This window comes from Sander vitreus, chromosome 15 (genome assembly GCF_031162955.1).
Source record: "Sander vitreus isolate 19-12246 chromosome 15, sanVit1, whole genome shotgun sequence".
Lineage (NCBI taxonomy): Eukaryota > Metazoa > Chordata > Actinopteri > Perciformes > Percidae > Sander > Sander vitreus.
In genome coordinates this window covers 13,048,846-13,064,059 of record NC_135869.1, presented here as the reverse complement: position 1 = coordinate 13,064,059, position 15,214 = coordinate 13,048,846, and the positions used below count along the sequence as shown (strand labels likewise).

The 15,214-nt window shown below is 41.4% G+C and overlaps 1 protein-coding gene across 2 annotated transcripts in view; it reads left to right on the top strand.

Moving 5' to 3' along the window:
- The first annotated feature begins 1,083 nt into the window (after positions 1-1,083).
- Positions 1,084-15,214, top strand: part of znf385c (zinc finger protein 385C) — a 125,688-nt gene continuing 111,557 nt past the window's right edge. For both annotated transcript variants that reach the window (XM_078269975.1, XM_078269974.1), the window contains exon 1: positions 1,084-1,159. The gene's annotated coding sequence lies outside the window, so the exon portion shown is untranslated. The remainder of the gene's footprint in view (positions 1,160-15,214) is intronic.

The following is a 15,214-nucleotide window of genomic DNA, read 5'->3' as shown; positions in this document are numbered from 1 at the left end:
ACTGACGAGTATTTAAATCACATCATCAGCAAAAAATGTTTTTCTTGGATGACGAGAACAAGGCTGGCACTGTGGGATGTTTATTGTTCCTGCTGTAACTATTTTGGAGTCTCAAACTGTTCAAATCTGCCAGCACAACCCCATCACTTAAACACCGTCTGTCACATTAGATTTTACCAATAGTATTCACTTACAAGGCACATCGACATGCCACTACAGTACGGGGTCCACTGTTGTGCTGCTAATAATTATTAACTGTGAGGTGCAGTCACATGAATGTCCACTATAAAACACATTTAATTAGTGGATTGATTTTGTATTCTTATATAATAAAATGAATTAACACTCACTAAATGCCCATGGCATGGTTTGTTCAGTCTCTTATTTTTGATGGAAAATATTAGTGAAGTCATATTACATCATATTAAAGTGAGTGGTATGACACAAAAAACAATAAATCCACATAAAACATGTTTGGGTAGAGAAGAGGGGGCGGGGGCTTGTGAAATAAAATGAACCAGTTTTGCCACGTTGTATATCCTTTTATTGTAGAAAAGGTTATGATATAAATATTGGTAACAGCCAGTCAGTAAAGTGTAAAGAACAATTTATATTTGATATGCTGCTGGACTGGAGTCGCACCAGACATCCGGTCATGTATTTCAAAATAAAACTAATTTTGATTTATGGCTCTTGTGTTATAAAGTAAACTCGACAATAAAAATGAAATAGGCCTATACATCACTTAAGTGTTGAGCTATTGTTTAAATTTTCTTTTAACATGTTTGTTCTTCTTTAAGCCGATTAAAGAGGGTTTGTTGCCCAATGCTAAATATACAGTAGGCCTACTTTAAGCTTAATCTCGACTGAAACATGCAAGAGAAGCTCAAACCGTTTCAAGGCATTTTTTCCATTTCAAAAAGTCCATTCAAATTAACAGCTGTAGTATGACAGCTTCTCTGACAGTGCAAACACATTTATGCCTTTTGTTGTTAAAGGCACTTCCTGCCTCAGCATGCACAACGGTGTCTGACTTGACAAAACCGCTGTCCTGGACAGCTCTGGGATTTTTTGCGTTGGCAGCCAGTCTGTACCAATCTGTTTCCACAGTTGCTGGGCACGGACGAGCACCGGGAAAGTCGGAAACGGAACGGGACCGGTAAGACAATGCGCTCTCCTGTCTTCTTGTATTGTCACACGTGAGGAAGAGTGCTGTCTCTGCAAAAGTTTTTTTGAAATGGATCTCGATGCGATAGTTTCAGGTGCACAGTTTTGAAAGAGAGGAGTAAATTGAGCATGTGGTGTGGCAAAGTTGTATTTCGCTCATCGCTTTTGCTGGAATAACTGCGTGTATGTTCTGGATAAAGACCATGGATTTTAGACGTTATGCGTAATTGCGCATCGGCAGCACCAGGCGTCATACGCCTTTCTTCACACTTGTCCCGTAGGAAAAATACTTTTTTGTGAGTGATTAAAGTAAGATGTTAGCCTACTCAACTAATATAACTCATAAATAAATCTATTAAAAATCAAACCATAAAATATGCGACAGTGGGAGAAAATACAAAGATCACCATTATGCCTTTAAGTGGGGATGCTATGTCAGTGCAACATGTATTTAAGGAATTATTTTGGTCCCTCGTTTGTAGCCTTCTAACCAAAAATGAAGTAGACAACTATTCGTATTTATAGTCGGCTGTGGATCGATATTGGCAACATTTGCTTCACTCATGTACTCCATCCTCCTCTGTACCCAACATTATGCCCCATCCAGATTTATGATCTTACTTAATAGTATTTTCCACAGAAAATTGTCAATGAGTTCAACCTCCTCGTGCACCTTCTGCTCTGTACTGCAGCCTATTGATGTTACATTTTGGGTAATTATAGAAAATACAATATTCACTTTACTTTTAAAGGGATATCACTGTAATAGCCTACCGTTTTCTTATACAAACTTAAACATTCTTTTTTTTTTTAAGATATTTTTTTTGGGGCTTTTCCCTTTATTGTACAGTAACAGTGGCTAGACAGGAAAGGGGGAGAGAGATGGGAGACGCAGCAAAGTGCAGCAGGTCGGATTCGAACCCGCGCCGCTGCAGGACTCAGCCAACATGGCGTGCACGCTCTTACTGGGTGTTTTTGTTACCTTTTTTTTTTTTTAAGATTATTTTTTGGGGCTTTTCCACCTTTCATTTTTGACAGGACAGCTAGGTGAGAAATGGGAGAGAGAGGGGGAAGACATTCAGGGATCATTGCCTTTTTAAAGTGGCACAAAATTTAACTGCATGCAAGATCCTGAGACATAAACCGTAGAATATGTTTTTTCACGTTGAACATCACTTCTACACACACACACACACACACACACACACACACATACACATACACGGAATCTGAGTCTACTGGGGCCAATAATAACATGATTTAACAGCTTTCTGCTTGGAGGAATTCTTGAAGTTTGACATGTCTATTTCATCGGCGCTGGCAGTGCTCTGATTACAAAAGTGCATTCTATAATCACCACTGTACAGAGAGAGCGAAGGGTATGTTGGTGTACAGATGTTGGAATCAGTCCATCCTAAAGTGAGCCGGGTCAAAATGGGGCGTGTGAAACTGTCACTTGAATTAAAATTGCATTTTCTACTGAACACCTCTTTTGTTGCAATCTTTGTGCTCAGTAGTTGTTGTAACAAGTAAGAGGTCTGATAAATCAAGTGGAATATCAGTGTGTAGATTTAGAGAAATTGACGTCATGCTCTGTATAGACTTTATTTATGGACAGCACCTTTTTAGAGCTGGCTTCTCCCACTGAATGGCCCTAGTTGATAAATGCTGCAATCTGTCTTGCTGGTATGATAAAGTGTGCAATATGTTTCTCACAGTCATTGTTATTTTTTACTGTGTTTTTTTTTTTTTATCTTTAGATAGAGCGAGTTTGGCATTTGAGAGTTTTTACAGTGAATAAAGGAGGTAGAGCAAGAAGATATGGTGTTTTATGGCACTGTATTTGTCATGAGCCATTTGGTAGAGGACCTTTTGGTTTCAGGAATACAGTACAGTAATAACAGTCTGTGTGGACATGCGTAGTATACATTTTAAAGGGAAAATTCCATTTAGAAAACCTTGGCAATGTGTCAGTTGTTGGCTGTTACCTAAAACCATACTAGTTAGGTTAAGCCAGCTGCATCGTTATGGTGAACACAAATGAGAAGGCAAAAAAAAATCTCTTTTCATATAGATCCCCTGTTTGTGTTGTTACTGAGAAACCATAACACTCCCTGTGCAGTAGATGATAACAGCATTTTGACCTTCTCCTAGAGAGCCTGAAGTGCTTGAGTCTCCCTCTAATGTTATCTCACATGTGCACAGCGTGAAGTTACTGATACTGACACTGTACACATTTCCTTTTGTTACTGAGCATATTCTGATGAAGTGCCCTATTTTAGGTGCAAAACACGTGGAACAAGCTCACAAACGCGTTTCACAAAAATGTTTGTTTAGCAGACTTCAGATTCTTCACAACGGGGAGCTCTTAGTGTAGCTGTCAGGTATTTTTTCTTTGGATTTATCATTGGCATAAACATAAATATAAAACAGCCACATAGTTGTAATGTTTGCCAGTTACTAATTGGATGTACTGTAAACAAAAAGGCTAACCTTGCACATGTTTTGCCACCACTGGGGAAAACAAGTACTTGTGACTACAAAAGTGATCAAGTGTCTCGCTGCTTCCTGACTGGAGAATTGCCTGTCTCACACTACCTCAAAGCCTCCTAGAACTTAAGTTCAAACTATAACTTGAAATTGGGTGAGATCTAGTCTGGATCAACAGAAGTACATTTCCAGGAAAATTGCCTGACATTCCAGTCGTGGCTTACGCGCCGGATGTCCCTTACCTTCCGCTCTTTCTGTGTTGCCGTTCTCAAACTCTGTTCGCTTCGGGAAACAACTACAAACTTTGAGTTAATAGGCTAGCAAGCTACACGCTGAAATTGGCAAGTTTCGAAGAAAATGTGGATCATGCAACAAGGCAGGCCTGCTTGGTACTTCTTGCTTTTACTATGTAACTGGGACGTTTTGGGACAGATTGGTTGGGATTGCTATGGACAAAGTACACACGGCAATACACTGGTTGAGCAAATTACGTTTCACCATGTATCCAGCTAATTTAAATATCTCACACTACTGTATTGTGTGAACAGTTAACTTCATTTAACATTTTACGTGGCGTTTTCTTTTGCGAGGTGCAAATGTTCCACCAAAACAAGTTCCTTCTCGAGACCATTTTGCAGAGGCACCGTCGCTGCAGCCGGAGCTTAGCGCCGCCCAAGATGATAGTAACTGGTTTAAAGAAATGCAAACAACCCAGAGTTTTTTTTTCTCCTATCCCAGAATGTATCTGTGGTGAAGCCAGACCTATCTCCACAGCACTGTGAAGATAGGTCTGGCAGTGCAAGACAAGGTGTGGTCAAATAGTTTAATTATGCATTTACTCTGCTATACACATTCACTTTAATGCTGTTTCTCAATAATATTGGACGTATGTATAATATTAATGAGTTTGAGTTGACTGTTTGACTGAAGGAACCATTTCAGTTCCTTTAGGAAGTCCGTTTGTGTGTGAGAGAAAATGAAGTGTTGGCACCGATGGAGAGTGGGTTAAAGGGATTATCATGTAAACTGAAACATTTAACAAATATATGTACCCTAATTATAGCTACAATTCTTCATTTTAACCACCCCAATATTCCACAAAATCCCACCCACACCCTTATCCTCCTGCTAGTTTGTGGAGATGACTACATGCACACACTATAAAACATCATACAAGAATGTAGTGGAATCAACAAATCTTTTATCATTAACTTAATGAAAATACATAAGTTCATTTCAAGTTCATTCAACCTAAAATGTTTTCATTTTCAGACCCATTTCAAAACTGATGAGTTGAATTGGTCCAGGTAAAAGTGTATTTGTGATCAGCATATTAGCACACCAACATGCATTGCTTGACAGTTAAAGGAAGGTTCTGTCCACAGAACTTACTTATTGTAGTTTGAGGAAAATATACATAACTTATGAGCCAGCAACTTTGAACTAATTACCTCCACCAAGGAGGTTACATTTTCGGTTTGTTTTGTCCGTTTGTCCGTTTGTTTGTTTATTTGACCATCAGCAGAATTATTGAAAAACTACTGGGACGATTTTCATGAAACTTGGTGGAAGGGTGTAACATTGGCCAAGGAAGAACCCATTACATTTTGGAGTGGATACACAAATAATTTGTTTCTTTTGTTAACATTGCAAGATAGGGCTGCACTCATGGGGTCTTGGGAAAAACTAGTTCCTGACTGGGAAAGTTTACATTGCATATTACATTGGGAGATAGGGCATGCCCAGGCGGAGGTCTGCGCTCTCCGAGTGCCCTTGTTGTTATTCAACTAAGTTCAGTTAACTAACTAAACATATGTAACTAAAAACCACAGTATGAACTTTTAGTTTTGCATGCCTTTACACCCTGAGGAGATGTAAGTGGTATGTGTGTTTGTTTTAGGAGTATTGCTTAGTTTTTTATTGTTGTTGGCAGCGCTGAATCGAGTGGCAAGAGACAAACAGCATGTCTGTCACTATGTGTTGTTTGAGGTGGATACCGTGTTTACTTCCACCTCAGGAAGCTGGTGGTGAAACATGCCCCAGCTAAATGCATTAAAGTGGCTTCATGCTCCTTGTAGTGCTCAATGCTAAAGACACTTATTCATCTCACAGGGTCATTGGACAGAAAGCATTAATATTAGATATTAAAGGGTTCACTCTGAGGCCACTTGCCACATTATGTCCTCTTGGGGATATCCAAGGATTGGTTCTTTTTTTTTTTTAGATGGTTATCAGAGATTGTTAGTGTTACTTTGTGGAAAAGCCGGCGTTGGAGTGCACCTCACATGAAGGAGGAAATATAAACATTAAACCCATCCTTGCGTAAAGAGAGAGTTGAGAAAGAAAGGTGAGATAAGAACAAAGAGAGTGAGAGGGCATCATTTGGGAACTTCGAGAGAGAAGCATCCACACATCCACATATGTTGATGTAGGTAAGTGTAAACTGTTTCTGACAGGCGGAGTGTAAGAGTCTTCACAGACGTAACGCTGGGTGGTTTACAGTGACACCCTGATGACAACAATGCGGGGTGAAGCAGAACATCTCCCTCTTGGTGTCTTGACAAGAACTCTTTTTCTTCATCTCAGGGCCTCCAGCCTTTTTCTCATCTCCAACAGGTCAGGGTCAGGTTGCTTGGCTACCAGACTGGCCCTTGGCTCACACACACACAACATCATGTATACACACAAATGACTATGTATCTGTATTCTAAGCATGCTTCAGTGCTTACTGCCACTCTTGGTCAAGACTTTATTGGTAAATATATGCATGTGCAAGGCATCATATGTAAACACATTTAACAATGTATGTTTGCAGAATCCTTTTTGTCTATTTTTTCATAATTTTGCAGTTTTTTTCTGTCAGCCACTTGCTCTGATGTTGCTGCTCACCGTATCATTTTCTCTGTGGTTTTGCTCGTCTGCTGTTCAAGTGGCCTCTCGCTATTTTGCTTTGACCTCTTTTTGATCCTCCTCCTTACTGCTGTTTTCTATGGTATCATCACACACTGAGCCAAGGTGACCAGCAAGCTCACACTGTGCAACACACACAGCTGGAGCCTGCAAGGCCCAAGACTGAATTGGTACACTTTGTTGACCTCTCTTGTTCTCTCTCTCACTCTGTGTGTGACTGACATCATTGATTCAATCCTATGCTGAAAACAGTCAGAGTAGCACATTGACCTTCAGTTGGACGTTTCGTGCTAAAACTGTGACGCACTTGCTGGTCGCATTTCCAATTGCCAATACAAACACAGTTAATTCCCAATTAGCTGGGGGAAGCTTGGCACTGGAGGACATCACTGTCCTGTCAGGGCCAGGCAGAGCAGCCCTGTACATCAGAAATTATTTTTTAAATGAAACAAAAACATTCAGATTCTCATGCATTTAACATTTGTACGTGGGATGTGCTCTCTAAAATCACAGGTTCACAATGATTTCTTAAAATGTTGTGCAATGTACTTTATCAAAAGCTATACCTATTTATACAGCATTTTATTTTGTTAAACATGTCCTCTGGGGGAGGCTGAGGATAAATCAAAAGTGCCAAAAAATTCCCACATTTGCTATTAATTAAGATGTTGTAACACAAATGACTTTAAAAGCAAGCTTGATAAATTATACATTCCTTTTCCACTCTCCAGGGGTTGGGTGAGGAGTGACAGGGGAAGTAACAAGCTGTGCAGGTAAAATTAAAAAGGAAAAAAGCCATGAGCACTGGCTCTTCTAGCCATGCTGTCTCTTTATCGCTGAAGGAGCAACAGAGCGGTGGTACCCTTCAACCCCTGAGTCGCTCCGCTGGCCTGGGTTGGTGCCCTGTGGGAAGCTTGAGGTGGGAGAGATAGAGTGGGGGTTGGACTGGGTGGGGGGCACCAATTCTGACAGCTGCACAAAGCCTGCCTCTGGGCATGCAGGCTGCCCTTTTTCCCAATGCGATACTTTAGCCCCCTGCCTGGCAGACTGGCATGGCCGACCGGAGGTGCACAGCCCGGGGATAGACTCAGAGGCTGCCTGCTCCTTAGGGGGGAGCTGGTGAAGTGACTCTGCTGACGCTGGGGATGCCAGGTTGTGTCTATCATTTTTAGAAACTAGATGAAACCACTGTCACTTTCGTATGACAAAAGCCTTGACAGCTGCATTCCCATGGAAACTCGTTCATGCGGGTCCCAAATATTGTGACAACTGTAACTTGGAAAAAAGATATGAGGCACTGAATTTGCTGAATTCACGGTTTATATGACCAAGAATTAGCTAGCTATTTCTTCATAATAACTATATCATAGACTGTAAAAATAGTGGACGTAGTATCTGTGAGGTCACCCAATGGTTTGTGGACTGCCGTTTTGAGACCTCGAGTTTGGCAATACAGGTATCGCCTTCTAGGTTTTTTGCAACCATAGACATTGTTCTGTCATTTCTGTCATTCATATTTCCTTACAACATAAAGAATAGTGATGGATTGTCAGAAATGATAAGCCTGTCTCCTCATGTGCATAAGCACTTTTTATTAAAGGATTTTATTAAGGTTTCATGATTGATATGATTATTGTAGGCTATTCATTTTTGATTCTAACAAAATACTCTTGATTAACAAGTTGCGATTCATGCGTGTATATTTTATGACCACTATAGTGTCCGAATTCAAAACAATGCAAGCATGATGATAGAATGAGCCTGTCTGTCTGTATCAGTCCCATGCGCACGCTCAGCTGAAACGCTGTCCTACTACAATTCAATCTAAAATGATAACAGCGCCACACACAAACCTCTTGCAAAATTAGCTACCACTAGTCCTAGCCATCTTAGCTGCCAAAAGCTTTATAACTTACAATTTCGTAGGCAATGACAACGATACAAATCAAGTCAAGCGACTGAGTGAGCAGAGAGACAGTCCGAGACAGGTTATAGGAACTTCCCGACCCGCAGACTCAGAGCCGGAAACATTGCAAGCTCGCAGACCATGGGACTAAACTCATGAGTCCTCGATGACTCGTGAGTTACTGCAAAGTAGTAAAATAAACTTAAATCGAATACACATACAAACAACTTTAACATTGTTTCCCTTTCAAAACAAAATAGTTGTAAGATAGTTGTATAAACACTACCTTGGCCACAGGTAAATTAAGTTGTTGTAGAAAAGTGGGCGACTGAAAGTAGTTTCGCTGTCAGCCTCCTTTGGTCTTTGAATAATGTTAGTAGGTTGGCGGACGTATTTCAGCCAAGGGGGTAAGCTTCGCTTCAGAGCTTGAAACTCCTATGGCGCCATTTTGATGCTACAAAGCAATCACCCGACGTTAGCATTCCATTGACTGCCATTCATTTTGACGTCACTTTGACAGCGAATAACTTTACATTTGAAGCGTTTAAAGACTTTATTTGTCCATTGTTTATTTCTAAAGAAACACGACAATGTATAAAAGGCTCCATTACCTTGTACCTCACGTTATGGCTCCATAGTAGACGTTTTTGTAAAAATAGGCTAACGATTGTGTCATAACCATGCGACTTACTGTCGCATAGTAGAGGAATTACTGTATAGTACAGGAGAAGCTCGCAGGCAGTTTCGACTTACATTAGCTGTTTACATTTAATTACTAATGTTAACTAGCATTTTAGTTAGCAATAATTAGCCTGTGTCCATGTTATCTCCTTACATATACCTACGCTCTCCGTCTCTGCAAGATTGGGAATGATTGAGATTTCTCTTGGCACAGCTACCAGAAGACTTCCAACTTTCAGACAGGTTGCTCACGTCACATTTATGTCGTCTCTCTCAGTTGGAGGCTGCACAGTAACGCTCAGCGCTCACCGGAAAAGTGCTTCTAATGGCCTTCACTGGTCTCCGTCCAGAGCAACGGGATCTATTGGTCCATTCTTATATACTGTCTATGATTTCAGCGAGGCAAGACATCTTAAATCCAGTGTTTTAATCATTGCTCTGAACCCGTCTTTCAACGGTCTGTAGCGGGACCGTAGGTGGATTGTTATTGCGTTCATAACGTTGCTCCGTTGCATGCTTGAAGTGATATGTCTTTAACGTTAGCACGCCCAAGTAACGTTAGCGCAACCAAGTAATGTTACAGCGACGGGCAACAACAGTGGCTAAATTATGTCTGATATTTTAGAAACCAAAATCTTCGGAACAACAGAGCTCCTCTCTTGAGCATACGTTGTTCTGGTGTATCTCCGGTCTTTCTTCATCCTCTAACTTTCTTCTCTGTTCTTGAATGTGCAGTAGCGACTGGAGCCTCTCCCAGCTTAACAGACTATTATGCTACCTGGCTAGCTAGCAGCTATAATGTTACCCAACATGCCGTCCGGCGGTGTAAATTTGTAAATGTAAAATTATTAGTGTTAGAAATTCTTTAAGTCACAAATTGTTGTGTGCTATGGTGTTTTATCCTGTTAAAGAGAGTTAGCTGTGGGTTATTAATTGTTGTGTTATAAAGTTACTACCATGAGTGAGAAGGGTACGCATTTAACAGGGCTCCCGTTTTCAATTAACTCGTAGATTACTTCGGCCGTAGCGCTCTCTGCGGCAATGCACTGGTATTACGTTATATGAAATTCATATCATACGGGAAATTAATACCGGTATAACGCCCAGCACTACCCTTTGAGCCCTGTGCCCAAACAGGAGGTGATATAATGCCCCATCCTCCATTTTCCATTGCAGATTTAGTACCGCCTCATGCGTGAGGCGAGCGTGGCTGGTCGTCATAGCGCCGCCGCAGGAAACTCCCGTGACCTAACGCGACACAGACACAGAATGCCGAAGGTGTGTTGTTTTTGACTCTCGGCATGTGGCTGGCTAAACTATTTAAAAATGGTGGGTTTGTTCAGGACACCCCTGTCTGTCGCTAGCAATGATGACGCAGTGATTAGTGACGATTCTCTCCGACCAATCAGTAGTCTGAGGTTTTCATGTCACCTTTTGGTATCGCCTCAGCTTGCTTGGAACCTTGAACGAGGTGATACTAAAAAAGGTACCTGTTATCTAAAACCAGGTACTTTTTTTCATAATCGAAAAACAAAAAAGGCGAGTAGGTACCATGTAATGGAAAAACGCCATAACAGTCAGAAGTTAGAGCAGAGGAGAAAAGGGAGTGGCTGTTGGAAGGGGAGTATCAGGTTTTGCACCTACAGTAGAAGCAGAGGGCTGCTCGTCTTCAGTGGCACATTTACATACTGTATTAAGCTTCATTTGATCTCATTTTGATTCGTTGTTAAGCAGAGAGGACCAGAAGTCTGCCTCATTGCCATGAGCCTTAGATATATACACACTCGCACGTGTAATGACTCACACTGACAGTGGCCCCAGTGTTGGAGCCGCGCATTCATTTACACAAACACATGCAGACACACAGTGGTGCATTTATGCTGCTTGTGAATGACTGCGCTCTGGGGTTAAACACTGGCTCACTGTGTTCGGCCAGGTAAACCTCCCCAAATACTCCGCACAACAACAACAAGTGCTAAATAGACCGCTTGTTCGGGTCCAACTGCACTCAGCAGGAAGGGTGGCGGCTAAAATCATTTGATCAGAAACATGCAGTTGTAGATTGCTTTCATGAATATGCAGATGTTGTGTGCAGTACTGTGTGTGTGTGTGGTATCTGGTATCGACTTTTACATTTATTTATGGAAGTATTTTTTTACACATGGCTTTTTTCAACAACGCCCAGCTTCACATACACTCATTCATTCAGTAACACAAATTCACACATGGTAGCTGCCCAGCACAACCACAATCTTTCAGTGGAGCTCTGCTGTCGGAGCTGTCGTGGGTTAATTGCCTTGCTCAAGGGCATAATAGTCATCAATATTGAAAGAAGGGAGAGTTTACTGTGTCAAGATTATTTATAGCTGAGAAGACTAGTTTCTCAGTCTTAGACGGTGTGTGTTGAGCTCTTGTCCTCATCATTTTCCAGGCTTTCCACTGCTAGGATTATGATAGCAAAAGTCATGAAGGCGATTCATAAGGAGGTACGTGTTAAGTGAAGGTTTGAGGACACTTTTCAGTGTGAAATGCCAGGCAGAGCTGAAGTGAAAAATAATCACTCATCACAGGCTATATTTTTTAGTTTGTTTGCTAAATCTGAATGAAGGAAATGCATTAGTTTAAGTAAAATATATTTAGCTGCCAGGGATTATTCTGAGGCTAAATTTAAGAATCACCCTGCACTCTAAAAGCTTTTGAATGATATTGTACATTTTAGCACAATTTGTCCTTACTTTATCTTTGGCCTAAACATCTGGTATTTTTCCTGTAGTGAAGTGCTACAGTAGCTCAGTAATTTTCTCCACATCGGAGGTTATTGTTTCCGAGGATTCTTGTCAAAATCTAGATGTACTCCTATATTGTATTACTGTTTCTGCCCTCTGAAATAGGACTTTGATCTCACTGGAAGTACAAAGATAAAGCTTGGAATAGAAATAAATATTGTGGCCTACTGTAGCATAAATGTGTAAGTGGTGAAGATGGTTTTGAAGATCTGAAAAGACAATTTTTCAACTGCAGGCCGAAGACATTTTGCTGTCACAGCTGTTGCAGCCTACAGCCTAAATGTAAAATAATAGCAAATGATGAATATGTAACACAATCAGCCATCAGATAAGACAGGCACCCCACAGATCAACTGTGTCATCTATTTTACATTCTGCTATCGGACTTACTAACTTGTACCTGTCTGTACCTGTGAGTCTCATCTTTCTATCACAGTCACAATTGTGGTTCCAATGTGTATTATTGATGACATATTGTTAAAGGGTCCCTAATTATTTTTTTTCCTCCAAGTTCAAAATATTAACAGCTCCTTATCTCAAGTATTTCTTCTAAAACTACATAATTGGGCGCCTGGATAGCTCAGTTGGTGGAGCGGGCGTCCATGTGTAGGGGTTTACTCCTCGATGCAGCGGGCCCGGGTTCGGCTCCGACCTGCGGCCCTTTGCTGCATTCATTCCCCCCCTCTCTCTCCCCTTTCATGTCTTCAGCTGTCCTAATGAAATAAAGGCTGAGAATGCCCAAAAAATTATCTTTAAAAAAAACAATTGTGAAGAGCTCGTTGTTTCGCAGAAATGCTTCGTACCTGTCAGTAAAGCCGATGTGTGATTTTCTCACACTTGCATTGCACTTGACCCTTGTCTTCATATTAAAACTCAGTGAGGTCAGGGGAGGGTAATGCTCAACAAATCTGTTACATAATTAATTTGACCAGGCAAAATAAATTCAAAAATAATCTTTTTAACTCAAGCGTGACATCTCCATACTGTGTGTGTGTGTGTGTGTGTGTGTGTGTGCACGCGCTTCTGTGGTTTTCAGCATACATTCATGCAGCCGTCCTTTCGGAGCAGCATCTGTTTTATCTCCTACGCAGCGAACGGCTCCTCTTCTGCCTCCTGCAGCTCCAGATATCAGCAATCGGTGTCATTACAACCCGCAGGAGGTGGTACCAAAGCTTCCTCCACCAAACCCAGCCACCAACCCCCCCACCTCCATCTCTTATTGATCAGGCTGAAAAGACATCTAATCCATGCTGATCACAAAAACCTCCACCGTCTGGACGGCTGGATCTGAGGCACACACTGTTGTTTTACTGTTTATCTTATTGAACTATGCCAGCTGTGAGAAGAGGGGGCTGGATATTGTTGGGTGAGGCTCAGGTCACCCCAGATAGCCTGATAGAGTTGGTGATGCTGAAGATAGGCATGCAATGCCACTATTGACGTAGCGGCTGACTCGGAATTGCTGATATCACAGCTGCCCTCTTTCATTCAGCTCTGCCACCTCCTCACACTGAACTGGGGCTTAGCAAACCTATCAGTGGTGGCCTGGCCTTTGATTAAAAGTCAGATTATCACCCTCTTACCATATGTCTGTTAAGCAGCTTTAGGAAACTGACCTTGTTTATTCTTTCTACAGTCTCAGTATTTTTTCACAGCTTTCAGTTAGTGCCATCTGTGTGTGTGCTTTTTTTCCTGCGGTATCTTCCTCCTCTCATTTATAGCTGATGTGGTTTTCATTTCTGTGTTGCATGAGTGTGTGTGGGTTATGTGCCTTTGCACTCTGCTTGGGGCCTCTTATCAGTGTCAAACTGGTGGGCTGAGAGTGGGTGAAGTAAGCAAGGGCAGCTCTCTACTCCTCAAGATCCCACATTAACTTCACTTCCTCCAGTTTAAACTCCCTCTTAGCCCTGCAGCCGCCGAGACATCAGCTCAACTCAGCTAACTCACACATCGACTCACTGATCCACTAAATCACTTCTGTTAACTGCATTGATTCACTGTGTCTCTCTCCATTTTCTTACCTGTTTGGTGAGTCAGTGCATCTGCAGTACATCTGGCATATCCTGAGTTGACTGGCAAAGTTGAATAAGACTGCTTCTACCACTGATTCAGTGCACACTTTTCAGTCAAATTTGAATTGTGTCAATTTGTCTTTGTGTTTGCCAATCTGAGTTTTAAACAAAGCGGTGTTGTGTGAATGACGCAGCAAAAGCCGAACCAAAGAGCTCCACTACATAGGTTGATTTTATCTCCCCTCAGCTCAGTTCAGGCCATCACAAACTCATACTGGCCTGACAGACTCTATAATTGAACCATATATTTTTTTCCTCTCTGTAAATAGAAGAAGGGACGTCTTTCAGGGCTCTGCTCCTGGGAGCATTTTTGCTGACAAAACGGGCTGCCTGGGTTGGGTTAACAATTGTAACGACAGTGCTGTCAGAGAGGGGGCACAGCAAAAGATAAAGAGGGGAGGAATGGATATACCTGCTCTCTAGAAGAGCCACACACAGTTTGTTCAGCCAAAGCTTGGGGAGAGAGAGAGAGAGGACAGAGAGTCAATTACAGATACTTACTTTAAAAGCTCCCTGAAACAACAATATCGTATTAGAAAATGCTTTCAGATAGACCACATCTGCTTTGCACCAATACCTGTCTGCTGCACCTTTGGACAGACTTTAAAAAGATGTGTTTCTTTACAATAATGGACATAATTTGGCAACCTTGAACCAGGCTGGCTTTTAACAGAAATGTCTCACTCAATGCTTTTTGTTGTCAGTGTATTGGAGATGTTTCACATGAACCATCAAATGTTAATTGCATGATTATGTTTTGTATGCTTTATGTAACATGTGTAATATATTTACACAAACATTATTTTAAAAGACTTTATGTACTCGTATACAAGTTCTTTCTTCTTTTTTAGTTGTTACAGTTGGTGGATGGACATACAGAATACCGAACAATCTAAGGGGAGCTTAATTCTCCCAATAGTATGAACTGGGTAGTACAGGATCTGCAGCCCAGTGATGCCTCAGTGACTCTGTTCTAACAAACAAGGCAAGAATCAAAACAAGGCACTCTTCTTTAAAGCCAAATTGAACCACAAAAATCTGTAGGAAATCAATAGCTAGATCGCTGTACTAAAAGAGAACACACTCGCTCTGGGCTCTGCTAATGTTTTTTTATGGCAGAGAGAAAAGACAGGGAACATCTGAACAAGAGAACCTGAGGGCTGCTGATCATCTCTCGTGGTCTTACTTTCTCTTTTACCCTC